This window comes from Ceratotherium simum, chromosome 22, assembly GCF_057802395.1.
Source record: "Ceratotherium simum simum isolate JZ-2026a chromosome 22, ASM5780239v1, whole genome shotgun sequence".
Taxonomy (NCBI): Eukaryota; Metazoa; Chordata; class Mammalia; order Perissodactyla; family Rhinocerotidae; genus Ceratotherium; species Ceratotherium simum.
Window position 1 is genome coordinate 17866775 of NC_141921.1, and position 25984 is coordinate 17892758.

The 25984-nt window shown below is 42.2% G+C and overlaps 2 long non-coding RNA genes across 9 annotated transcripts in view; one reads left to right on the forward strand and one right to left on the reverse strand.

Annotated features, from left to right (window-relative positions):
* LOC147914079 (uncharacterized) overlaps positions 1-25984 on the reverse strand; it is a 110396-nt gene that overhangs the window by 54418 nt on the left and 29994 nt on the right. For 3 of the 6 annotated variants that reach the window (XR_015555774.1, XR_015555772.1, XR_015555776.1), the window contains exons 4-5: positions 21014-21207; positions 84-219 (exon numbers count right to left, since the gene is read on the reverse strand). This is a non-coding gene — a long non-coding RNA (uncharacterized LOC147914079). Of the gene's footprint in view, positions 1-79; positions 220-21013; positions 21208-25984 lie in introns of all 6 variants that reach the window. The other 3 variants (XR_015555773.1, XR_015555771.1, XR_015555775.1) reach the window with 1 other exon arrangement.
* LOC147914081 (uncharacterized) lies at positions 202-24087 on the forward strand. 3 transcript variants are annotated; one of them, XR_015555778.1, is made up of 5 exons: positions 202-1263; positions 1919-9758; positions 9871-10095; positions 19246-19392; positions 23084-24087. It is a non-coding gene; the product is annotated as an uncharacterized LOC147914081 (long non-coding RNA). The 3 variants fall into 3 exon arrangements; XR_015555779.1 differs by lacking the exon at positions 23084-24087 and having other exon boundaries at positions 202-360; positions 1100-1263; positions 19246-19580; XR_015555777.1 differs by lacking the exon at positions 23084-24087 and having other exon boundaries at positions 19246-19580.

Sequence of the window (25984 nt, forward strand, 5' to 3'; positions counted from 1 at the left end):
ACTGGAATTTAAAATTACAAACACATCATTGATATTAGCATCAAAAATGAAACACTTAGGTGTAAATCTAAAAACTTACGCACAAGATCGATGTGAGGAGGTCTACAAAACGCTGACAGAAGAAATCACAGAAGACCAACAGCAATGCAGACTTCCTCCATGTTTCTTCATAGGTTGACTCGGGATTGTTCAGCAGATGTCAGCTCTTCCCAACAGGACCTACAGATTCAAGACAATCCTAGTGAAAATCCCAGCGAGTTATTGTTTGGATACAGACAACCTGAACTCGAAAGTTTAGAAACCAAGGCGGCAGACTCCAAACGCCTCCCCAGTACTGAAGCAGAACATAGTGAGAGGAAGGTAGGGCACTACCATCTTCGGGACTGCCTCTAAAGCTACACTACTCGATAAAGGGTGTGTGTGGTGGTGGTGGGCCTCCTGGAAACAGTCAGTGAGGAGGGGGCACGTGATGGGGTAATTAGGAGGCGGGGAGGCGGCAGGGGGCGGCTTGTCCAGAGGGAGTGGCATCTGGACGAGGCCTTGAAGGACAGGGAGGACTTGAAGGTTGGAGGCAGGTGGGAAGAGAGGCCCCTGCAGCCTGAGGGAGGCGACAGCAGGAAGCACGGCACGGAGGAGGGGAGGGCACTGCTGTGTGAGTGTGGGGTGACAGAGCACCAGGAGCTGGCACTGAGGGCAGCCAGGCCCTTCCCTTCCTCCTGTAAATCTGACCTGTGAGCCACCAAAGCCGCAGTCCCTGTTCCAGACAGTGGACATTCAGTCCAGCGCAGGACAGCAGCCTGCCTCCCGGGGTTGGACTTCCAGGTGGGGAGAACAGGCGGGGCCCCATCCCGAGGGACCATCTGGGCACACATTTAATAAGAGGTGCCCACGGAAGTGGGGTGCACCGTGGCATGGCACAGGAGCCGCACTGAGCGGGGGCCCTTTAGGGGGGTTCCCCTAGAGCTGCAGGTGGTCAGGAGGGCCCAAGTGGAGAAGGAGTCGCTCGTCCCCGTCCACCCCTGCCCACCTCTGGGCTCTGAGCACGTTCACGACACGATGGTCAAGGGCTCCACGCGGGGCGTGAACTGTTTCTTTGCAGACTCATCTTCCAAGTGCGGCCTTCGACTGGATTCTCTGGTGACGGGATGTTTGCTTCGCCACCTCCCACCTTCCCAGCCAAACCAGGGATCGGGGTGGCAGCGGGGTTCCCGGAAGTTCACAAAAGTGGAAACATGCCGCTCCTCTCTCAAAGGCAAGACCGAGGTGAGAGGAACCCCCATCCTCCCTCGGTCACTGACATCTAGGGCGCTTTCGAGGTTAGCGCCTTCAAAGATCTGTTTTCTTCACCAGGTACAGTTCTGTACCCGTTTGGAATGTAAACATTATATGCGTCTTCAGGAAGGGGAAAAGGTCACTGAAATGTCACCTCGAGAGGCCCATTTCAAGCCACTGCGGCAAGTATTCTTCCGCATGTTAGGAAGTGAGCTCTTCCTTGAGCAGCCCTGATTCTGAGGCAGAGCCTCACGATGCATCCACAAATGGCAACCTGTGAGGCCCTGGAGGCCGGAGTGACATCTGGGCCTCTTTGTCCTGCCTCCTGACTCTGAAAGGAAACCACACTTTGATAGCTATGCAATACACTGAAGTATATCTTATATATCCTAAGATTCACCTATAAGTGTATAATTCAATGATTTTCATAATTCTACAGAATTCTACAATGATCACAATATTTCATTTTTACTATATTTCCCTCACCTTAAAAGTTATCCCAAAATTTATAGTATTTGTTGCATCTGACACAGTTCGTCCCTCTCTTCTTGAAATACTTCTATCACCTATCTTACAATCCATCACACGGCACTATACCCTTTTCTTTTTGTACTCAATGGCCTTTCCTTCTCTGTCTATATTGCAGGTTTCTATTTTGTCCCTTATTTCTCGGCATTAGTTTTAACTGAAGGCTCAATTCCTGGCCTGATGTCAGCAAGATGTTGGAATCAGCTCTTCCACCACTTATCCCGTTGTGGAAACTTCAATTCGAATAATGATCCACTCATGAAAATATCTTCACAAGTGCCAAAGATTCCCGGTGAGTAAAGCACCTTGGCGGACCACAGAAACAAGGCAAGACTCATTCAAGAGAGTAGAAAGAACAGTTTTACATTACCCTGCCCACTCCCCCCGAGCCTGAGCAGTCCAGCCTAGGGGACATACTCTCCCTGTTGGGAGAGGAGAATGAAGTGAGCACCCAACTTCACCAGACCCCAGTACCTGGCCCACCCCAGTGAACCCCAGAGCCAAGCCTGCCCCCACAGCCCCAGGCACCTGTAGACCCAGCCCCTATGTTCAACCCAGCACCAAGATAGACTTTGCATTCCCAGGCTCTGGTCTGGCCCAGTGCCTGGCCCGCCCCTGTAGACCCAGTCTCCAGGCTAGCACCTGCAGCCCCAGGCTCTAGACTGGCACCTGTGGACCCAGGCTCCAGACTTGCTCCTGCAGTCTTATGCTCTGGCACCCCACCCAGTGAAATATGGCCCCTGCAGCCCCAGGTTCCAGTAGAACAAGGCTCCTGGCCTACTCCAATGGACACAAGGTCCCGGCCTGTCCCAGTAGAACCCAACATCAGGCTGGCCTCATAGATCCAGGCTCTATGACTCTCCACATGTACTCTGGCTCCAGGCCGATCTCTGCACAAAGCTGACCTTACGAACCCAGGATCCATGGCTGCCCGCTTGGGTCCAGGCTTCAGACCCAATATTACATTCCCACCCATAAGGTCTGCCTCCATGAACCTAGGATCCAGGCCTGTCCGCAATGGACACCGGCACCATGCCACGCACCACAAACTCAGGTCCAGGACCACCCCTGTGAACCCAGGTGTCAGGCACACCCCAGCACCAGGTGAGCTCCTGTGAACTCAGGCTCAAGTTTCACACTAGCACCAGGTTGGCTCCTGGACCCAGAATCCAGGCTGCCTTCGCAAACCCAGTCACCAGACCCACCCCAGTGGTCCCTGGTGCCTAGTCAGTTCTTGCTAACTCAAGACCCAGGTCCACCCAAATAGACCCAGGCCCCAGACCAACCACTATGGACTTAGGTGCCACACCTGCTCCAGTGGACCCAGGTTCCAGACCTGCTTTTGTGAACCCAGGTACCAGACTGGCCCCTGGGAACCCAGGTGCACGGCCTGCCCACCTGCTGACCTAGGTACCAAAGAAGCCCGCCCAAGGACTCTAGCAGCAATCCTGTTCATACACACCACCAGAATGCCCATCCAGAATCTCTACATAAACTGATTGGTGAAGGGCTTTCCCTTCATACATGCTGCAGCCCGTATGTAAAGACAGAAAGAGGTGCCTACTTTCTTCAAATGCACAGTCACCAACAACATGCCACAAGGATCAAGAATAATCAAGGAAACATGACAGTACTGATGGTGCTCAGGGCAAGCTGCCCCAGGAAGCACCACTCTGGTATGCGGATTATTTCGAGCTGAAGACAATAAGGACTCAGAGAGCTCAGGAAAAATATTTGAGTTTCCCCTCCCAAACTGCCTAAAGAATTTAAAACCAAAAAATCTGTTTTAGGAAGGGGTTATTATCATGACTGCTATAAAAGATAATTTAGGATAGAGGTTACAATAGAAAAGGCACCAACAAGCCCATCTTATCGGGAGTTCTGTCTCTCTGGCCACATTCTTTGGATGGCCCTGCGAGGAGTTGTCAGACAATCATTTACAAGGGAAGTCTCCATTTGTAAAGGTATCTCCCTCTCTGTATTGAGAAAAAGGGGGGGTGAGCTCATTTCTAGTAACTTATCAATGTGGAAGATGAGGCCTTGGGGCTGTATAATAAACCTTACTCTTGTTTACTGTGCTTTAGTGGTAATCTCCTGTAACTGACTCCCCCCACCCCCAAATCCTCCTTTGTCATTGGCTGAAAATGATATTTAAGACGAGAATTTCTGCTATTGTGTTGAGAAACGCAGTGTCCCTGCTTTCTCCCATGTATACATGTTATTAAACTTGGTATTATTTTCTCCTGCTAAGCTGTCTTGTTGATTATTTGGCCAGCCACAAGAACCTTAAGGGAAAGGGCAGAGGGAGATTCTCCCCCTCCCCCGACAGTTTCAAGGAACAAAATAAAGCACCAGTAACTGACCCAAAGGAAATGCAGATCTATTGACTGCCAAAAAAAAAAATTGAAAATAACAGTCTGAACAAAGCTCAGTGAGCTAGACGAGAACACAGACAACTAAGTAAAATGGAAAGAGAATACAGGAACAAAATAAGAAGTTCAAAACAGAGAAATCATAAAAAAAGAACCCAACAGAAATTCTGGAGCTGAAGTACACGAGGATTTACGGAAAAATTCATAGAGAGTTTCAAAAACAGAAATACAAAGGATCATAAGAGACTATTACAAACGATTATAGTCCAACAAAGTGGACAACCTAGAGGAAATATATAAATTCCTAGAAACACACAATCTACTAAGACTTAATCATGAAGAAATAAAAAAATCTGAAGAGACCATTAAGGAGTAAGGAGATTGAAACAGTAATCAAAAAACCTCCCAACAAAGAAAAGCCCAAGACCAGATGACTTCAGGGTGAATTCTACCAAACATTTAAAGAAGAATCAATGCCAATTCTTCTCAAACCCTTCCAAACAATTAAAGAGGAGGAAACATTCCCAAACTCATTTTACCAGGCCAACATGATGCCAATACCAAAGCAAGATAAGGACACTGCAAGAAAAGAAAACTACAGGTCAATATGCCTGATCAATACAGATGCTAAATTCTCATATTAGCAAACCAAATTCAGCAGCACATTAAAGGGATTATACATCACGATCAAGTAGGGATAATATCCCTAAGATACAAAGATGGTTCAACTTACGCATATCAATAAACATAATACGCAACATTAATAGAATAAAGATACAAATTGAATGATCCTCTCCATATGTAGAAAAACCATTTGACAAAACTCAACATTCTTTCCTGATAAAAACTCTTAACGATTTGGGTATAGATGAAATAAACGTCAACATAATAAAGGGCATATAGGACAAGCCCACAGCTACCATCATACTCAACAGAGAATGGTTGAAAGCTTATCCTCAAAGATCAGGAAAAGGACAAGAGTGCCCACTTGCACCACTTCTGTTCAACTTACTACTGGAAGTCCTAGCCAGAGCAATGAGGCAAGGAAGGGAAATAAGACATCTAAATCAGAAAGTAGAAGTAAAATTGTCTCTGTTTGCAGATGACACAATCTTCTATGTAGAAAATCCTAAAGACGCCACCAAAAAAACTGGTAGAACTAATAAACAAATTTAGTAAAGGTACAGGATACAAAATAAACATAGAAATCTTAGTTGTATTTCTATACACTAATAATAAACTATTTGAAAAATAAATTCTTAAAAATCCCCATTTACAATAGCAACAAAAACAATAAATGACTTAGGAATAAATTTAACCAAGATAATAAAAGATCTGTATACTGAAAACTATAAAACACTGATGGAATAATTGAAGAAGACATAAATAAATGGAAAGATATCCTGTGATCATGGATCAGAAGAATTAATATTGTTAAAATGTCTGTACTATCCAAAGCCATCTCTAATGGCATTTTTTACATAAATAGAAAAAAAACATAAGATTTTTATAGACCACACGAGAGCCCAAATAGCCAAAGCAATATTGAGAAAGAGGAACAAAGCCGGAGGCACTGTACTTCCTGAATCAAATTATTACACAAACTGTAATAATAAAAACAGTATGGTACTGGCATGAATCCAGACACATACACCAACGGAACAGAATCAAGTGCCCAGAAATAAACCCATGCATATACACTAATATTTGACAAGGGAGCCAAGAATACTCAATGGGGAAAGGATAGTCTCTTCAACAAATGGTGTTGGGGAAAGTACATATTCACTTGCAAAGGAATGAAATTGGACCCCTACCTTACTCCATCGACAAAAATTAACTCAAAATGGTTTATGGATTTAACATTAAGACTTGAAACCATAAAACTACTATAAGAAAACACAGGGGAAAAGACCCTTGATATCTGTTTGGCAACAATTTTTTTGGATATGACACCAAAAGCACAATCAACAAAAGCAAAAATCAACAAGTGGGACTACATCAATCTAACAAGCTTCTTTCTGCACAGCAAAAGAAATAATCAGCAGTGTGAAAAGGGAACCCACAGAAAGGGAGAAAATATTTGCAAAACACATATTTGATATGGGATTAATATGCAAAATAAGAAGGAACTCATGTAACTCAACAGCAAAAACAAACAAACAAAACATCCAATTAAAAAAACGGGCAGAGGACCTTAATAGACAAATTTTTCAAAAAAGACATACAAATGGCCAACAAGTACACAAAAAGTTGGTCAACATCACTAATCATCAGGGAAATGCAAACCAAAATCACACTGAGATATTATCTCACAACAGTTAGAATGGCTATTATCAAAATAAATAAGAGATAACAAATGCTAATAAGGATGTGGAGAAAAGGGAACTCTGGTGTACTGTTGATGAGAATGTAAACTGGCGCAGCCACTACGGTAAACAGTGTGCAGGTTCCTCAAAAAATTAAAGTGGAACTCCCATATGATCCAGATGTTGCACTTCTGGCTATACATATACGAAGGAGACAAAATCATTATCTTGAAGAGTTATCTACACTTCCATGTTCCTTGCTCATTATTCACAACGCCCAAAACATGGAAACAACCAAAGTATCCATAGATGGATGAACTGATAAAGAAAATGTGATCATACACGTGCGTGTGTATATGTGTGTGCGCATATATATATAACGGAAAATTATTCAGCCATAAAAAAGAAGGAAATCCTGCAATCTGTGACAAAATGGATGAACCCTAAGGACATTACGTTAAGTGAAATAAGTCAGATACAGAAAGTCAAATACTAATCTAAAAACACTGAGCTCATAGAAACAGAGAGCAGAATGGTGGTTGCCAGGGCCTGAGGGGTAAGGGAAATGGGGAGATGTTGGTCAAAGGGTACAAACTTTCAGTTGTAAGAAGAATAAGTTCTGGGGATCTAATACACAGCATGGTGACTAGCATTATCAACACTGTATTTTATACTTGAATGTGAGCTATGTGTTGTGGTGGTCTCAGCCTATTCATAGTGATGCTATCAGCTAGGAATGCCTGAGTAACTTGACTGAGACCTTACTACGTGTGGGAGCCCTCACAGACATTTCCCTGACCAGAGTCGATGTTGTGGCTAGTCTGGCCCTTGTGGTTCCTATTATGATTGCAACATGCACATAAGCCAAAAACCATCAGGGAACCTCGAAGACCAAGATTTATTACTCACAGGTGCTGGAGGGTACACAGCACTCCCGAGGGTGACACAGCCAAGTCTCAGGAAAGGAGAGAGGGAGGAGCAGGGACCTGGGGCTCTGCCTTTCTTGGGTCTGAAGGTTGGGGTGTTAGGGTATCATGGGTTCACCATTTATTGGCAAATTTAAAACACAGCAGCCAAAATTAAGCCATGGGAAAGGAAAAGCAGGGTAACTCAAGCAGTCAGATATCTAGGTTACTAAGGGCTTTCTAATAGGGTAACTTCAAGGGTAGGGTGGCCTGGTTTCTTATCTAGTTGTTTTACAAGTAGGTGTGTCATACAGCTGGCAATACATTTATGGGATATGGAAATAGTTCCAACGGAAGTCTTGGCAATTAATGTCAGGCACTTCAGTACACTATGAGGGTAGAGCTTGAATGTTCTCACCATAACAACAACAAAATAGCAATTACATGAGGTGGAAGATGTGTTAACTAATCCTATTGAGGTAAACATTTTGGAATACATACATGTATCAAATCATTAGATTCTACACCTTACACTCTCAATAGACCTGGAAAAAATAAAATAAAATGAATCATGTGATTCAGTTTCCTGGTTCTCCAGCTTGCAGATGGCAGATTGTGTGACTTCTCAGTCTTAATAACCACGTAAGCCAATTCCTATAATATATCTCTTCTTATATACATCTATACACAACCTATTGGTTCCATTTCTCTGGAGAACCCTGACTAACACACACAGAGACCAGACGACTGATGTTCTTCAGCATCACATCTCTGTACAGCCTTTCTCTGGGATGTGTCCAGCAGGGCCCACTTTTCCTGGTGAAGTCCATAGCCACATCCTTGAAGATCACTGATTTCTAAGACATGACTGACATTCTTCTATACCCAGAGCTGTCCCTAACAATGTCCAGAGGGTGATGGGCAAGGGTGACAGCACTGGGTAAGGGGTGCTGTATGTAGAGAAAGCGCAAACTGTGCCTGGAATTTTGGTCAGATCATCACAGTAGTGACCTGACACCCGTTCAAGGACTGGGATGATAAATGAATGGGGTGGAATTGTTGTGGGGGCCGTTCTGGATACGGAAGCCAAGTGACAGTAAGGTGTCCCAGACCTGGGTGTTATAAAGGTCTCCTGAGTGGAGTATCAGTGTTGATCTCCATATCAAGGCTGATGTGCCTGGAAACATTCTCTGAGTTTTAGGAAATGCACAGAGAAGCAGAATAATAATTTGGAGTCACTGACCACATCTGGCTGTTACTGAAATCATATTATCCATAGTCGTGTTCAAAAATCCCAAACATAAAGCATGAAACTCTTCTCCCCAATCCCTTTTTATCTGGAGAGATCACATTATGTGGTAAGAAGTACAGACCCTGTGTCTAGTTGGTATTCAATATGAATATATGGAATAAACGGCTGAAAGAGTGAAGTGGCCCAGACAAATGTTATACCTCCCATTAGGTAGTGAGGAAGCAGAAGGTCAGGGAGACTATGGGATGTGCCCCAAATCAAAGTCTTAATTAGTAGCAGAGCAGCTACACAGGCTGGGAAAAACTTCAACCAAGAGACAGATCTAACTTGCCTCTCAGAGCCACCGTTTCCATCCTCAATCCCACTGCTGTTCTGGACTGTATACTGAGGTCTAACGAGGCACTGATACAGGGCCAGACCTTAGGTTCATCTCGTCAAGTTGGTTGGAGAAAATCTTGTAAAGACATTTCTTAAGGTAAACTGACTGTACATGGCAAATGTACATTTTATTTATTTATTATTTTTTTGTGTGAGGAAGATCAGCCCTGAGCTAACATCCATGTCAATCCTCCCCTTTTTGCTGAGGAAGAACGGCTCTGAGCTAACATCCGTGCCCATCTTCCTCCACTTTATGTGGGACGCCGCCTCAGCATGGCCTGACAAGTGGTGCGTCGGTGCGCGCCCGGGATCTGAACCTGGGCCGCCAGCAGCGGGGCGCGCGCACTTAACTGCTATGCCACGGGGCCGGCCCCATGGCACATGTACATTTTATTTTGGTATTAGAACCACCAATTGTAGAAATTTTACTCTAATGAAATCATAATCAGAGTCTGCAGGAATTCTTATGTTACTTAACATTAATCCTTAATATAAATCAACTTACGTACAAAATACTTTAGTGTAAGCTGCAACCTAACATCACTCAGCCACAGTTGATTCAGGATTTCTCTTCTCTCTAGTCTCATGCTGGGTGGATCTTCTCTGCAACATGGTCAGTCTGAAATGGAGACCGTATTTTTTCACTGTGCAGGAGAAGAGATCTTGTTTCTATCCTGAATCACCATCTACCTCACTCACCAGAGATAATGGAGAAAAACAAATTCATTCACAATTGGAAAGGGAAGTAAGTCCAACTTTTTACCCCTCACTATATGTTGTGAATTCTGAAGACATAAAAAATATTAAGACTTTCCAAAATCATAACACAGAGAAATTATTTCCATTTTTTTCCCTAGATGGAAGATGGTACCCCTATTCTCTAAATATATTTGATTTAAATGAAGAAGATCCCTTTAATCACACTCACGGAGATGTGTAACATTAAAATTTGTTGTGGATAGCAGTGTCTGTCCATGTGTTACTGAATAAAGCACTACCGCACAACGAGTAAATTTCAGTATGGAAAAACAAAGAATGAGCTTTGTCTCCTGGAAGGACATTCAACAGTTGAATGACTGCAAGTATGTTGTTTAACTTCTCTAACCTTCAAATGCCTTTGTTTTAAAGCTGGTATAATAACAGTCGGCACATTACAAAGTTATCATGAGATTTAAATTAATTATGTGTACTACTTACCACTGCTTGAACATACTAAATACTCAATAATTATTTGGTACATTTTGAAGTACCGAAATGGCCTTTATCCTGCACATACAAAGCAATAGCACTCCACTTGTCTAATATTCAATTAAACTTGATGTCAGGCATTGGCTATTTGAACCCAAAATATCTTTAAGTAATTTTTGGAAACTTCTCCCTCACAGCTTATGTATTACCTAATATGCTCAATCTGAAATGAAACGAAAAACATTCCTCTTTGAAATGGCAGATTTCCCTCTATATTATAGTTTAATTAAGAAATTATAAAATTGGTATAAGACTATTATGTAATATGTAACTCCCTCCCCCAGACCAATCCACTGTTTGTTTTACTATTACATCTAGTTCATAGTTCCTTTAGCTCCTACATGTAATGATTTATGTTCATATTTATTTCATTCTATTAGACTGACAGCATCTTGAAGGGGGGGCCTCTGTATCTCTCTGTGCTCAGTCTAGCACACAACTTGACAAAGAGTAGGCAAAGAATATTTGTTGAATAAAAGATCAATGAGATATTTATAAAAAATAAATTTAATAGAATTATTTTATTGTTAGGAGATCCCTAAAACACATTTGTCAGTGACAAGATACTGTAGATATATGTGATTACGTCCTATATGCTGGGGATGCAATCTATCTACTACATTCACTCCTCGAGGTCTATATTTTTATGATGTCATATTCAGATTTCCATTTTATATTGGAAAATAAACTAGAAAACAACTGTTTTAACATGTTACATAACACATTATTCTGTCCAAAAGAAAGAAAATCTTCTCAGGTGTAGAGAAGTTCTAGACTGTCCTTTCAAGAAATAAAATCTAGATTCTAAAGCATACTAATAAAACCTGATATAAAATTCAGATATTTTGATAACCAATGTTAGATTTCTAATTGCATGTTCATGTAATCTAAAGAGCGAAATTAAATTCACAAACAATTGATCAATCTATATATATCATGGAGGGTTTACTATGTGTCAGGGCTGTGGCTCTGTGGTTTACAAAGTTTTTCAATCATAAAATACCTAAAAAGCTTTTTCAAAAGTAATCCTTGGATATATTTACTCAGTGATGGGTGTGTGTGTATACCGATGTCGGATACAGGCAAGCAAAGAATATACGTACCGTGAAAGAGTGAGAAACCTACAGTAAAGTGTGACCTGAAGTGAGGAAATTAAGCCTAGTTATAATCCTTTTAAAATACTTGGGATGTTTTATATATGTGATAGCCTTGAACTTTCTTCACTGCCATCTCGCATCTTAAGAGATATCATTAACAAACACACTTCCCAGTTATTTACCAGGCATCAGAGAACTGAATACATTTAAATAAAAGGAAAGCATAAAGTCTAAAAAGATTAGCTACAGCATTTACCAAAATTATGTAAGAAGAATTCCATTTGTGAAGGAAAATGATAATTTCATTTTTGATATTATGAATCTGAGGTGACAAAGATCCTGCATTAAAGATTTCCTATCATCACAAGTGCAAGTAAGACTTAAGGTTAATTATTAGTAGCAGCACATTCAGAAATTATTTCTATAAATGCAAGTCTGAAAGCATGAGAGAAGATTATCTCTCATAGGAAGTAAAACAGGAGATCAAGAGACCATACTTTGGTCTTATATGAAATGCCCACGATTGGGATCAAGATGAAGGGGAGGAGATGGTGGAGATGGTGAAGAGATAAAGCAAGTGCTCAGGTGAGAGGAGAAACGAGACAGCACATTATCAGTGAAATATTAATATATTAATATTTAGGTATTAAAATAGGGCTTAAATTTAGTTCAAAATTGTCTCAAGGAAGAAACATCTATATATATTTTATGGCACTTAAGACTTCTATCCTCATATTTCTATGAGATTAGACTAATCCCTGAAAAATGATCCACATTAGGAAACCCAAGTTAAAGAACAGCAATCAAGCACTGAGCTTTGATAAAACATGCCCATTTCCCAAGCTTCTACAAATGTAGAAACTACAGTAAAAGCCAGTGAGATAGAAGATGTTTACAGAAGGGTAGAAGGGTACACCAACGTGTAACAGAGAGAAAGAGTCAACTCTGGTATCAAATTTTCTCAGGAGCACAGGGAATTTCTAAACTGCCTGAAGAAAATGTGTTCTGGCTGAACTATCTGAACAAAAACCTGACATTCATATTGTATGTTTATATGAAAATGGGATATTTAAAATGAGGTAGAGTGGGGAAAAAGCTCATCGACTTTCTTCTCTAAGCCTGACCAAATTATTGACAAGCAATCAGGAAATCACTGGTCTAAAAATCATTTGCCAATAGAAGAGAAAGTGGTTTGAAACCAAAGCAGAAGGAAAAGTGACAAAGTTGATAACGTCTACATAAAAGCTCTGCTCTAACAATTTGTTAACTCCCTGACTATATCAACTACCACTTCTTGGGCACTTACTGTATATAAGACACTTTGCTGGGCACTGGCATTTAATTTACAGTCTCTGCCACCAAGAAATTTACAGTCATGTTGAAAAATAAGTCAAAGGCATTTACAGATGTCAAGATTTTAAAACTAGAAGGAAGCTTAGTGAACATCTATTAAAACTATTTTCTGGAGTCTCAAAAATGTTAAGTAGATCCTTAATTGCTAGCAGACATGGGCTTAATTTTTATATGCTCTAGTTTTTCATTAAGAGTACTGAAACATAAATTATGAGTTAACAATATTAATAATACTAAAAATAACAATAGACTATTCCAAGATGACACATAATTAATTCCTAATGCAATAATACAGAAAACCAGTACAATTAGTTTAGAAAAGAAAAACATAATAAAAAACAACTTCAGTGCACTGATGAAAATATAGGTTTGGGTCATTTTTGAGTTGAATGAAATATCACATTCTACCTTTCAAATTAATTACTCTCTGTTGTTAAATTATGAAACAAATGAAAAATTAAGTTAACTTATAAAGTGGAATTAAAGTAAAGAGTACATCATTAAATCAGTTATGCCAACCTTACATCGTGAATACAGATCTTTGTGCAGATAAAACTTTTGTATAACAGTATTTGAAACTGTCTTTCACACACACAAGCAAACACCCCCATTCAGGGATGTGTGCTTTCATTACAGAGAATTAGACAGCAAGCCTAGTTCGTCCACATGCCCTGTGCCTCTCCACACTTGCTACATCCCAACCGCTATCTGGTATGTAAGGAGCACATGAATGCGATGTGTTTATTAATCTTCATTAATTTTTAAGAAGTAGATTCCATTTCTGGAAGGTGTTTGCAAAGTTCACAATCTTGTTAGGCATAAGGAGAGAGTAACTCAGGGAGAAATTGAAGACTATGATAGAAGTATTACTAAACATTCTGTCTCACTGTGGTCAGAACTTTTTTCTAATCTACACAGTACATACCAAACAGATGGAGCACTAAAACAAACCTTTGCTGTGGGTGGCCTTATCTTTTCAGACAAAACTTTCCACATATATCCACAAAGGATATGTATCCAATAAATCCTCTGAAAAAAATTCTCAGGGATCTTTCTCAAAAGAGTTGTCCAATTTCTTTCTAAAGGTTTAATCGCATTACAAAATAATCTAATTTCTACAAATTATCATTTTAAAAAAGAAATGATTTTTTGACCATGTCAAAAAATTCAGCCTTATTTGTATTACTAAAAACATAGTCATCTCACTGTCCAACAATAGAAGAATAGTTAAGGAATTCATGTTTATGAAATTGATAGACTCTTAGCCAACTATCAGAATAGGGTCATGTAGAAAAATGGAAAAGTGTTTGCCAAGTAACACTTGGTGAAGACAAGTAAATATATGATTCTTGTGATTCTAACTGAAAAATGTGCATGGAATTATAGGAAGACTAGAACTAAATAAAAAAGGAAATTATGCCCCGTTGTTGGGTTCAGCATAACTTTTTTCTTTAAAAAACATGGTTTATGGGGCTGGCCCAGTGGTGCAGCGGTTACGTGGGCGCACTCCACTTCAGCGGCCCAGGGTTCGCAGGTTCCGATCCCGGGCGCGCACCAACGCACCGCTTGTCAAGCCAGGCTGTGGCAGCGTCACATATAAAGTAGAGGAAGACGGGCACAGATGTTAGCCCAGGGCCAATCTTCCTCAGCAAAAAGAAGGATTGGCATCAGATGTTAGCTCAGGGCTGGTCTTTCTCCCAAAAAAAACGGGGCCGGCCCAGTGGCACAAGAGGTTAAGTGCGCGTGCTCCGCTGCGGTGGCCCGGGGTTCGCAGGTTCAGATTTTGGGCGCACACCGACGCACTGCTTGGCAAGCCATGCTGTGGCGGTGTCCCATATAAAGTGGAGGAAGATGAGCACGGATGTTAGCCCAGGGTCAGTCTTCCTCAGCAGAAAAAGAGGAGGATTGGCAGATGTTAGCACAGGGCTGGTCTCCTCACAAAAAAAACCAAAAAAAACACAGTTTATGTTGCCATTATCTTCTATGTATTATAATCAAAACTATAGTGAAATTTTATGTTTTATTTTAGAAAATACTTGGTTTTTGTCTAACCTCCTCTGTTCTTCCTCGGGTCACAGATATTGTATCACAGTGAGCTGACCTAAGTAAAGTGAATAATACGTGAGTGGACTGTAAGTCTGTTAACAGTTGTCTTCCAACTTGACGTTTTGTTACTGAGTTATCTTTCTCAAGAGCTCTAGTTCATCACAGTGTTGACTAATTGTTACAAACAACTAAAAATATTTAATGCCTCCAAGAAATGCCCTTGTCACTTGCAAAAGACAGTTACTGGAAAGAGTAGATCTCATCTAAATTTTTAATTATAAGACTGATATAAAGTTCCAAACAAATGTTATCTACTATGTTGTTGACCTTTTATGGCCTTCAGATGTAGCAGCAATTCAATAATTTATTTAGTGAATGATGTTTGTAAAATTCTGCAATAGGCATTAGGAGGAATGTGAAATAATATAAAGTTTCTCTATAAATTTGATTTTGTACAGCATTAATAAATCAAGCCAAGTTTTTGGTGTTTTTTTCAAACAAAATCTTTTTTCAAATGTGTGAAGGAAAAACTTGGAGTACTTATATGTCTCATACAAATGGATCAGCATGCAGTTAAACTAAGATTAGAACATAAATCAGTGCATTCATTCTAGTTCGTCCATGCTTTCTCTCAAAAAAAAAATACAGAACATGTGGTAGTCCTGTGAACTTTGTCCACCGGTGTTACTCCCATGAATCCCATAAGTATGTTATGTGACATGGCAAGAGACTTTAGAGATGTAATTAAAATTACTAATCAGCTGATCATAAAATAGAGAGATTATGGATTATCCAGTGGACCTAATCAAATTTCATGGGCCCTTAAAAGTAGAGATTTTTCCCTCACTAGAAGCAGAAAGCAAATGAGAGATTAAAGGTATGGGAAGGACTTGATAGCCAATTGCTTATTTGAAGGTAAAGAGGACCACATGGAAAGCATGAGAAAGAAATGAATTCTGCCAACAATCAGTGAGTTTGGAGGTGGACTCCAAGCCCCAGCTGAAAGTGCAACGCTGGAGAGACCCTGAGCAGAGAGTCCAGTCATGCTTCTTCGGACTTCTGACCTACAGAAATGTGAGACAGTAAATGGGTGTTGTTTTAAGCCGGTTAGATTTGATAAATTGTAGTAATGGCAGGAATAGAAGTTAATACAGTATCTGTCCTCTTGACCTTGCATGGGGAAAACAGAAAGTCAGACCAAGTTTTATAGTTTGATTTAATTAATTTCTACCTTCTTTTTCTCTATGCAACTTCCTCTTTCTTTCTGAAGCCATTCAAGGACAACTGGCTATATTATATAGTCCCCTACTAGGGACCACTTTTCTTTCAAAATAAGTGCACATGTTGAAAATCAACCCCATCAAAACTTCCTTTTTCTTTCAATTTGGCTGATACTAGAGAGAGAGGTAGGAAGTGATTCTCAGATCTACCAGTGGTATTTCTATTTCAGATTTGGATAAATGAAGAAACAGTTCAAAAGTAATGAATCTGAAATGGCAGAATTTCCATCATTCTGATAGACAGATTGGGGAAGATACAAAGGGATGGGTGGGTCATTCCCAATATGCCTTAAAATGCCTATGGACCTGCAACAGCAGCAGCATCTGGAAACACGTTAGAAATGCAGAATCGCAGTCTTTACCTGGAACTACAAAATCAGAATCTACATTTGAACAAGATCTCCAGGTCATGCAGATACAACAAAATTTGAGAAGCACTGCCTTAAATTGCACTATACGGGTGAAATACTCCTTCACAGTTTAGAAGAATATCCCTGCTAACAGCATCCTCTCACTGAAGCAAGGATATGCATAGAATTAGGAGATCCCCTAAGGTTCCATTTCAGAATCATTGTTGGCATATATTGAGCATTTATCTTGTGCTAGAGATTCTTTTAAGTGTTTATATTAATTATGCCATTTAAATGTCACAACTAACATGACGTAGATACGCTATTACCCATATTTAATATAGGAAGAAAGTAAACTTTTGAAGAGGATAATTCCTTTGTGTACAGCCACTTAGAGATTAGAATGAAGGCAGGCTGACATCCCAGCACCTGGATAACCGCAGTTAGTCACTACACCATGGCGCCTTTTATTAAGCTTTAAAGCAGATTCTAAATTGTCAAACTAGCAAATGTACCAAAACCTAAAATTCCGTCTCCCAATTACTATCCTATACCATCTGAAAAGCCAAACAAAAACAAAATCTTAATCAACATACAAAAATCAGTTGCATTTCTATACACTAACAATGAAGTAGCAGAAAGAGAAATTAAGAATACAATCCCATTTACAATTGCAACAAAAAGAATAAAATACCTAGGAATAAACTTAGTCAAAGAGGTGAAAGATCTGTACACCGAAAACTATAAAACGTTGTTGAAAGAAATTGAAGACGACACAAAGAAATGGAAAGATATTCCACGCTCTTGGATTGGAAGAATTAACATAGTTAAGACGTCTTTACTTCCTAAAGCAATCTATAGATTCAATGCAATCCCTATCAAAGTTCTAACAACATTTTTCACAGAAATAGAACAAAGAATCCTAAAATTTATATGGAACAACAAAAGACCCTGAATAGCTAAAGGAATCCTGAGAAAAAAGAACAAAGCTGGAGGTATCACACTCCCTGATTTCAAAATATACTACAAAGCTATAGTAACCAAAACAGCATGGTACTGGCACAAAAACAGATACACAGATCAATGGAATAGAATCGAAAGCCCAGAAATAAACCCACACATCTATGGACAGCTAATCTTCAACAAAGGAGCCAAGAACATACAACGGAGAAAAGAAAGTCTCTTCAACAAATGGTGTTGGGAAAACTGGACAGCCGCATGCAAAAAAATGAAAATAGACCCTTACCTTATACCATACACAAAAATTAACTCAAAATGGATTAAAGACTTGAATGTAAGACCTGAAACTATGAAACTTTTAGAAGAAAACATAGGCAGTACGCTCTTCGACATCAGTCTTAGCAACATATTTTCAAGCACCATGTCTGACCGGGCAAGAGAAACAATAGAAAAAATAAACAAATGGGACTACATCAAACTAAAAAGCTTCTGCACAGCAAAGGAAATCATCAACAAAACGAAAAGACAACCTAACAAGTGGGAGAAGATATTTGCAAACCACACATCTGATAAGGGGTTAATCTCCAAAATATATAAAGAACTCATGCATCTCAACAACAAAAAAACTAACAACCCAATTAAAAAACAGGCAAAAGACCTGAAGAGACATTTCTCCAAAGAAGATATACAGATGGCCAACAGGCACACGAAAAGATGTTCAACATCATTAACCATCAGGGAAATGCAAATCAAAACTACAATGAGATTATCACCTCACGCCAGTCAGAATGGCTATAATTAACAAGACAGGAAACAACAAGTGTTGGAGAGGATGTGGAGAGAAGGGAACTCTCATACACTGCTGCTGGGAGTGCAAACTGGTGCAGCCACTATGGAAAACAGAATGGAGATTCCTCAAAAAAGCAAGGATAGAACTACCACATGATCCAGCTATTCCACTGCTGGGTATTTATCCAAAGAACTTGAAGACACCAATGCATAAAGATACATGCACCCCTGTGTTCACTGCAGCATTATTCACAATAGCTAAGACTTGGAAGCAACCTAAGTGCCCATCAAGGGACGAATGGATAAAGCAGATGTGGTATATATACACAATGGAATACTACTCAGCAATAAGAAACGATGAAATCCAGCCATTTGTGACAACATGGATGGACACTGAGGGTATTATGCAAAGTGAAATAAGTCAGAGGGAGAAGGTCAAATACCGTATGATCTCCCTCATTAAGTAGTAGATAATAACAACTACAAACAAACACATAGAGACAGAGATTGGATTGGTGGTTACCAGAGGGGAAGCAGGGAGGGAGGAGGGTGAAAGGGATAATTCGGCACATGTGTGGGGTGATGGGTTGTAATTAGTATTTGGGTGGTGAACATGATGTAATCTATGCAGAAATAGAAGTATAATGATGTACACCTGAAATTTATACAATGTTATAAACCAATGTTACTGCAATAAACAAAAAATTAAAAAAAAAAATCTTAAAATAGTCCCAGATCCTTTACATATTATTTTACATAAATCATTGAAACAAAGAAAAGATTTTATGGTTTTATGTAATAACCCTGTTGTCTTGGTTTGAATTAACTCTTTTTGATGTTTCCATATTTCCTCTGAAGGAGAAGAAATATAGTCCATGAAACAATCTAAATTTATTAATTAAACCACATATTATAGTAAGAAAAATGTTGCTATATATAACAGAAAGGGGAGTGGTGTGCCTAAGGTCGCACAGTGAATTAGGGGCAGAGCCAGGATTTGAACTCAGGTCTCCCTTGCTCCAAGGCCTGTGTTCTTTCACCGGCTCCAGTGGCCCTCCTCAGCCCCAAGAGACCTCCATCTCACCCACTCTCCCTACCCTTTATTCTAGGTCACCAAGCTCTACAGAGGCAGCCAGCTATGAGACATATTCCGCTCCTGCCGGTCACCCGCTTGATGTAAATTGAGAAGACTGGAAGCACTGCCTGAGCTGGAAGCTGGTGGCTCTGAGCTCCCATGTCACATCCTTCATCTAAAAGTCAGTGACATTTGGCCCACTCTCTCCCATATCCCTGCCAGCGAATCCTACCAGCTCTTTCCATGGGTTTCAGGGGGTGGGAAAAGCATTAACCTCATGGGGCCACCAACCCCCAGCACCCACCTCCTTCTCCTCTTCTGGACACTTGCAACAAATATCAGCCCAATAATAACACTGACCACGGCCAAGCACCCTGCTGAGCACTTTCATGCATGATCATATCATTTAAATCTCACAGCAGCCTCCATGAGGTAGATACAATGATCATCCCCATTGTTTAGATGGGAAAACTGAGGATCAGAAAAGTGAAGTGAACAGGCCAAGAACTGCCCATGGGTTTGAACCCAGGTCTCTGTGGGATGGGTGGAGGAACTAGGACATCTACACTGGGGAATAGGGGGATCATGGGACACAGTGCTGACTCTGAATATTTCCAAGCTTCAGTTCCTTTGTCTTTAACATGAGATAATTATAATAACATCTTCCACCATGGTGATGGTGAAGGAATGTGTAAGTCACTTCTTAGAGATACTCGATAGATGTTCATTGTTGTTACTGTTATTGCTTCTGTTTCCAACTCCTGAGGCAGTCAGGGTCTTGTTTAGAAACACCTGTTTCACCACACTGGGGTCCAGATTGGAGAACAGTGCCTTGACTGGTGACCGACATGGAGCCCAACCTAGAGACAGAACTCAGCCAGCACCCAGCACCAGCAGTGTCTCCCTAACCTGGGAGAAGAGGCAGCCAGATAATCCCCCACTGCTTGCCCCTAGGTCTCTGGCTGTGTAAAGCAGGAACTCAGGAGAGTGGTGAGTTCTCTGGCTGTGTAAAGCAGAAACTCAGGAGAGTTTCACCACACCCAGTGTGGTGAAACAGGTGTTTCTAAACAAGACCCTGACTGCCTCATCCCACTGGCTGGGTGCCATCTACAAGTTGGCAGACATGCATGTGACAGGTGCAAGATGGGGGGCTGGTTTCATGCCTTAAAGAGATGGGGCTGTGAGGAAGGATGGGTCTTCTCAGTAGCAGTAGAATAGATGGAGGCTCTGCAGGGAAAAGCAGGGCTTTCTGGAGGCCCATGTTGATGACCCGTGGCAGTGTGTCATCCAACGGGAGGCAGGAAGAGAACATGCAGCAATTGCACCCAAAGGAATGGTTACTTATTTATGATTCACTTATTTTGCTGAGGAAGATTTGCCCTGGGCTAACATCTGTGCCAGTCTTCCTCCATTTTTTAGTATGTGGCCTGCCAGCACAGCACGGCCGCTAACAGAGCGTTGTAGGTCCGTGCCCGAGAACCGAACCCAGGCCACCAAAGTGGAGCGTCCTGAACTCAACCACTAGGCCACCGGGGCTGGCCCTGGAATGGCTACTTTTACATGTCAATTTTTCCAACCAAAATGTGAAGGGTTCTGAGTTGCCTACTTAGGCCCTCTAGTTATGAGTCACACTTTGATTGATTGATTGATTCATTCATTCACTCATTCAAGACATACTTAATGAAAGTAAAAAGGCACTGTTGACTGCAAACTGAGACACAGAGAGAGGCAGTGACATTCCCAAGACACACAGCTGGCAGTGGGCAGAGTCACCACTGTGCTGGGGCAGGGCAGGCACTCACCTAGTAAAGAGCTGGTCCAGGACCTGGTGGGATGTGTTGAAGGTCGAGTAGTTGAACATGAACGTAGTATTGTTGGAGATGTTTCTACCTTGGAAGGCTGGTACCATGGATTCTATCAGCTTCTCCATCATGCCTGCCTAGAGGGCACACACCCTGAAGGCCTCATTTAAATTCCCAGTTGACTCATCTTCACACTGGGTGGGACAAGGAGGGACATATAGTCAGTGGCATCACTGTGAACTGGGCATCCAGGCAGTGCACAACAGAATGAAGAAACCCATCTCCTAGATGCTACGAGGTCTGACTTTACAAGGTCTGACTTTACCCATTTGGATACCTGAGCACTGTTGTTTTGCAAAAGCCCCCAAGGGGACTCTCATGTGCAGTTAGGGTGGAGAAGCACTGCTCCAGGAGAAAGGAGCTGCTGAAATTCATTACAACTGGTATTTTTGCAGTAACGAGGTGGGTGTTTCTAAAACACAACACTGCTAATGTAATGGTGCAAGTGACTACTCAGTGACTGGGTGTCCTGAATGTGGGAGGGTCTCTAAGACAGATGGAAGGTCCTTTCCAAGACTGATGCTCATGATGATATAAATGCACACATACAAAAGCAATGGTCTGTCCAAACAGTAGACACTGTCTATGCCTCTAGGTGGACCAAATTAGTGAACCTAAGGCCAAGCGAACATTTATCTCTGCCTTCTGGGCTTATGGCAGGGGTCAGTAAACCACGGCCCACTGTCCATTTTTGTATAGCCTATGAGCTAAAAATGGTTTTTGTGACTTTAAAAGGTTGAGGAAAAAAAAAAGAATATAAGACAGAGACCACATGTGGCCCATATACGGAAAATATTTACTATCTGGACCTTTACAAAAAACATTTGCCTATTCCTGGCTTGTGGCAACCATAGGTGACCACATGTTCCCAGTGTGGGTCCACACTGGTGGGCACTTTTTCTGCCAACCTCCCAGCCAAGGAAAGATCTGAAATGCCTTGAAATGGTGAAACCAAGTGGAAACGTGCTCAGTCATCCTAAGAATCTCAAGAACAAACACAGCCACTAACTGCCAAGCTCCCTAAGGAGCAGTGAGGAGCTCTTGTCTCTGTGTGCACAAGGGGACTGTCCAGCCGTGTGAGCTCAGGACGGGCAACACAAGTCTCTGTGTGACACCTCGGCTGGGGAGGAGCCCTGCCTGTTCTCGCCCTGGCGGGTCACCTACCCACTGTGTCGCCAGTCTGCCGCCCCTCTGTGCTGGGCTAACTGTGCTGTCACAGGAAAGCCCAAGACTCTTGCACAGAGGCGCTTGCCAAGGTGACCCACAAGTCGAAGACATTCCTGGGACTGAGTGCAAATAGCAACATCCCTGCTCTGCCCCAGGGACCAACATAACCATCTTCTCCAAAGTTAACCATGGCACTTGGCTGTTCATGAGAAGGACACCAGAACACATTACACATGAGAATGATTCAGACTCAGGAAGAAAGTCTAGAATCATGCTGTACAGACAGCAAAAACCAGGTGCTAATGAGAAGCACCTGCATAGGCCTTCCTCCACACCCGGCCCAGGTGACCCCACCGACAGACTCGACAATCATCTCACCAAAGCCACAACAAGAGGCACGCTTCCCTGAGACAGCCTCCATGGAGGCTGTCTAAGGAGCCTTAATCAGGCTCCCAGAAACCAATGGAAAGCAGTATTTGGTTATCTCCAAAATCAACTGGCATAATGTATTCAGCAGACAGGGGCGCTCTGTGGCACATAACTGCACTACGTCACATCCCTCTGTAGGTCATTTGGCTCACAAAATTGATTTAGGAGAGACTATTCAATTCCTTTTACATTTTCTTGTTTTGGAACTCTGCCAGCAGCAAATTCTGTTCTTCCAGAGGTCAGGAAGCTATGCATAAGGCAATCTCCTGCTGTTGTACATGGAACTCCATATTCCCTTTATGAATTTCCTGTCAATCTTCAAATTACTTCAAATATGACTGCCCTTCCTTTAGACAGTGTTTTATGTCTCCATGTTTACCTTCTTCCCATATCCGATTACCTTACTGGTTGCAGACACTCTCCCTTGAAGCCCCTCTGGGTGCCTGTGTTGAAGGAAGTGTGGATGGACGGGGACAGGAGGGGCCGCTGCAGCCTCTGGTTCACAGCAAGATCACTCACCACAATGCACATAAGCGGGTACGTCTTGCATGTTCAAAATTCCTGCTCTTGGTCTCACTTCCTCCACCAGCCACCACCACATGCCCTTATTCTTTTTTGCAGGAAAACACGTGAACTGTCATTGCTGTCTTCTCCTCTCACTCCAGTCAGGCTTTGCCTGCCCTTTTCCGAGCCCCAGCCAGTCTACATTGCCCAGTCCTGCTGCCAGTGTTCCCTTGAGCGTCCCCCATGTCTGACACCCATTACCCCACCCACACAGTACTCCCTGGGCTTTCTGCCACCTGATCAGCTGCTCTTCTCAGTTGCTCCAATGAAGAGGGTCTTCTCCTCAACCTCTTCACATCAGAGGGCCCAGACTCAGTCCTAGGTCCTTGTCTCTCACTGTAGCCCCTTTCAGAAACCCCATCCAGAGCCAGCCCTGACGGTTCAAGTGATTAAAGTTCAGCGGGCTGCGCTTCAGTGGCCCATGTTCGGTTCCCGGGCATGCAACCACACCACTCGTCTATCAGTAGCCATGCTGTGGTGGTGGCTCACATAGAAGAACCAGAAGGACCTACAACTAGAACATACAACTATGTACTGGGGCTTTGGGGAGGGGAAAAAAAAAAAGAGAGGGAGGAAGATTGGCAACAGAGGTTACCTCAGGGTGACTCTTGCCCATAAAAAAAATATTGATAAATAAAATTTTTTAAAAAATAGAAAAAAAGAAAGCCCATTCATCCAACAAAATGCACAGCAGTCCCAAACCTCTATCTCCATGTCCTAGCCCCCTCTCCCAAACCCCGAGTCACATGCAGTACCTGTTTCTACCTCCAACGTGACATGTCCAAACCAGAAGCTCAGGCCTCTCAACCTGGGGACCTGAGGGCTTCCCCATCCCGGACCACTGCATGCCACCTTTCCAGACTACCTGGCCAAAAATCACCCATAGCACCCCTCCCTTTTCACCTCACACGTCTATGTTTGTGAGCTACTGTGAGGTCTACCATCCAGCCATATGCAGAATCCAGCCACTTCACATCCCCACTACCCTGGTGCACATCACCATCGCACCTTTCCTGAGTTAATGGAATGACCACCTAACGGGCTCCTTCTTATGTCCTTGCCCCCCGAAAGAGCAGGCGGAGTTGTCCAGTTAGAGCCGAAGTCCATTCATGTCACTGCTCTGCTCAAAACCCTGCAATGGCTCCTTATTTCCCACAGAGTAGAAGCCAAATTCTCCCACTGCTTACAAGGCTTGACCAGACCTGCCCACCCTCTCCCCGCCCACCACTGCCTCTTGGCCCAGCTGCCATCAGCTCTCAGTCACCATCTCCTCAGCCCTCCTCTCTGCTCCACCACGCTAGCCTCTCCTGCTGTCCTCTTCCCTGGGATGCTCTTCCCCAGATATCCACTAACTCCCTCACCTGCTCCAAGCCTGTCCTCAGATGTCATCTGCTCAATGAGGGCAGCCCTGGCCTCCCATGGCCAGCACTGCAACCTCCCCTCCCCTGCCCTATCCTCAATCCCAACATGCCAGTGGCCCCTTTATTACCATTCCTATTCCTGTCCCTATCTCCCTCTGACAGAATATAAGGTTCCTCAGGGCAGGGATCTCCACCTTTCCTGTTCACTGACATCACCCAAGCACCTAGCACAGGGCCTGGCACTTGACAGGGGCTTCATAAACTTGAATTTAAACATTGCTGGTCTCAAAATCTGAGTTTCCTGGAAGCCAAAGTAAAAAAGGAAATAGAATGAGTTTCAGTTTGGACTATGTGCTTGGTGTTTGAGGAACAGCAAGGATGCCAATGGGGTTAAACAAACTCAGCAGGGGTGAGTGGCAGGAAGTGAGACCAGGAGCAGGCAGAGGCCAGGTCATGTGAAGCTCAGAATCACTGTGCCTTATACTATGAGGGACATGAGGAGGAGCAGAGGAGGAACAGAGGGATGGCATGATCTAATGTATATTTTTTAATTAAACTTTAGATTTCAAGATTATTGTGGATTCACATGCAGTGGTAGAAATAATACAGAAATAATCTACGTATCCTTAACCCAGTTTTCCCCAATGGTAACATCTTGCAAAACTATAGCACAATATCACAACCAAGACATTGACATTGATACAGTCAAGAATCAGAATATTTCCATACCCACAAGGATCCCTCACATTTCTCTTTTATAGCTACAACCACATCCCTCCCACCCCTAGCTCCTCTTTAACCCCTGGCAACCACTAATCTGTTCTCCTTTCTATAATTTTCTCATTTCAAGAATGTTATATACAAATGGAAACATATAGTGTGTAACCTTTTGGGACTGGCTGTTTTCACTCAGCATAATTCTCTGGGGATTCATCTGGGTTGCTGTATGTACCAGTAGTTCAGTCCTTTGTATGACTGAGTAGTATTCCATGGCATGGATGGGCCCCAGTTTGTGTGTTAACCATTCATCCACTGAAGAACATCTGGATTGTTTCTAGTTTTTGGCTATTTCAAATAAACGTACTACGAACACCTGTGAATAGGTTTTTGTGTGAACATAGTTTTCATTTCTCTGGGATAAATGCCTACTAGTTGAGTTTGCTGGTTGTGTGGCAGTTACAAGTTTGGTTTGATAAGACCCTGCCAAACTGTTTTCCAGACTAGCTGTTCCATTTTCCACTCCCACCAGCAATGGAGGGGAAAACTAGTTCCTCCACATCCTCACCATCATTTGCTATTATCATTCTTCTTTTACCTCAGCCATTCTGATAGGTGTGTAGTGATATCTCATGTGGTTTTAATTTGCCTTTCCTGAATGACTAATGATGTT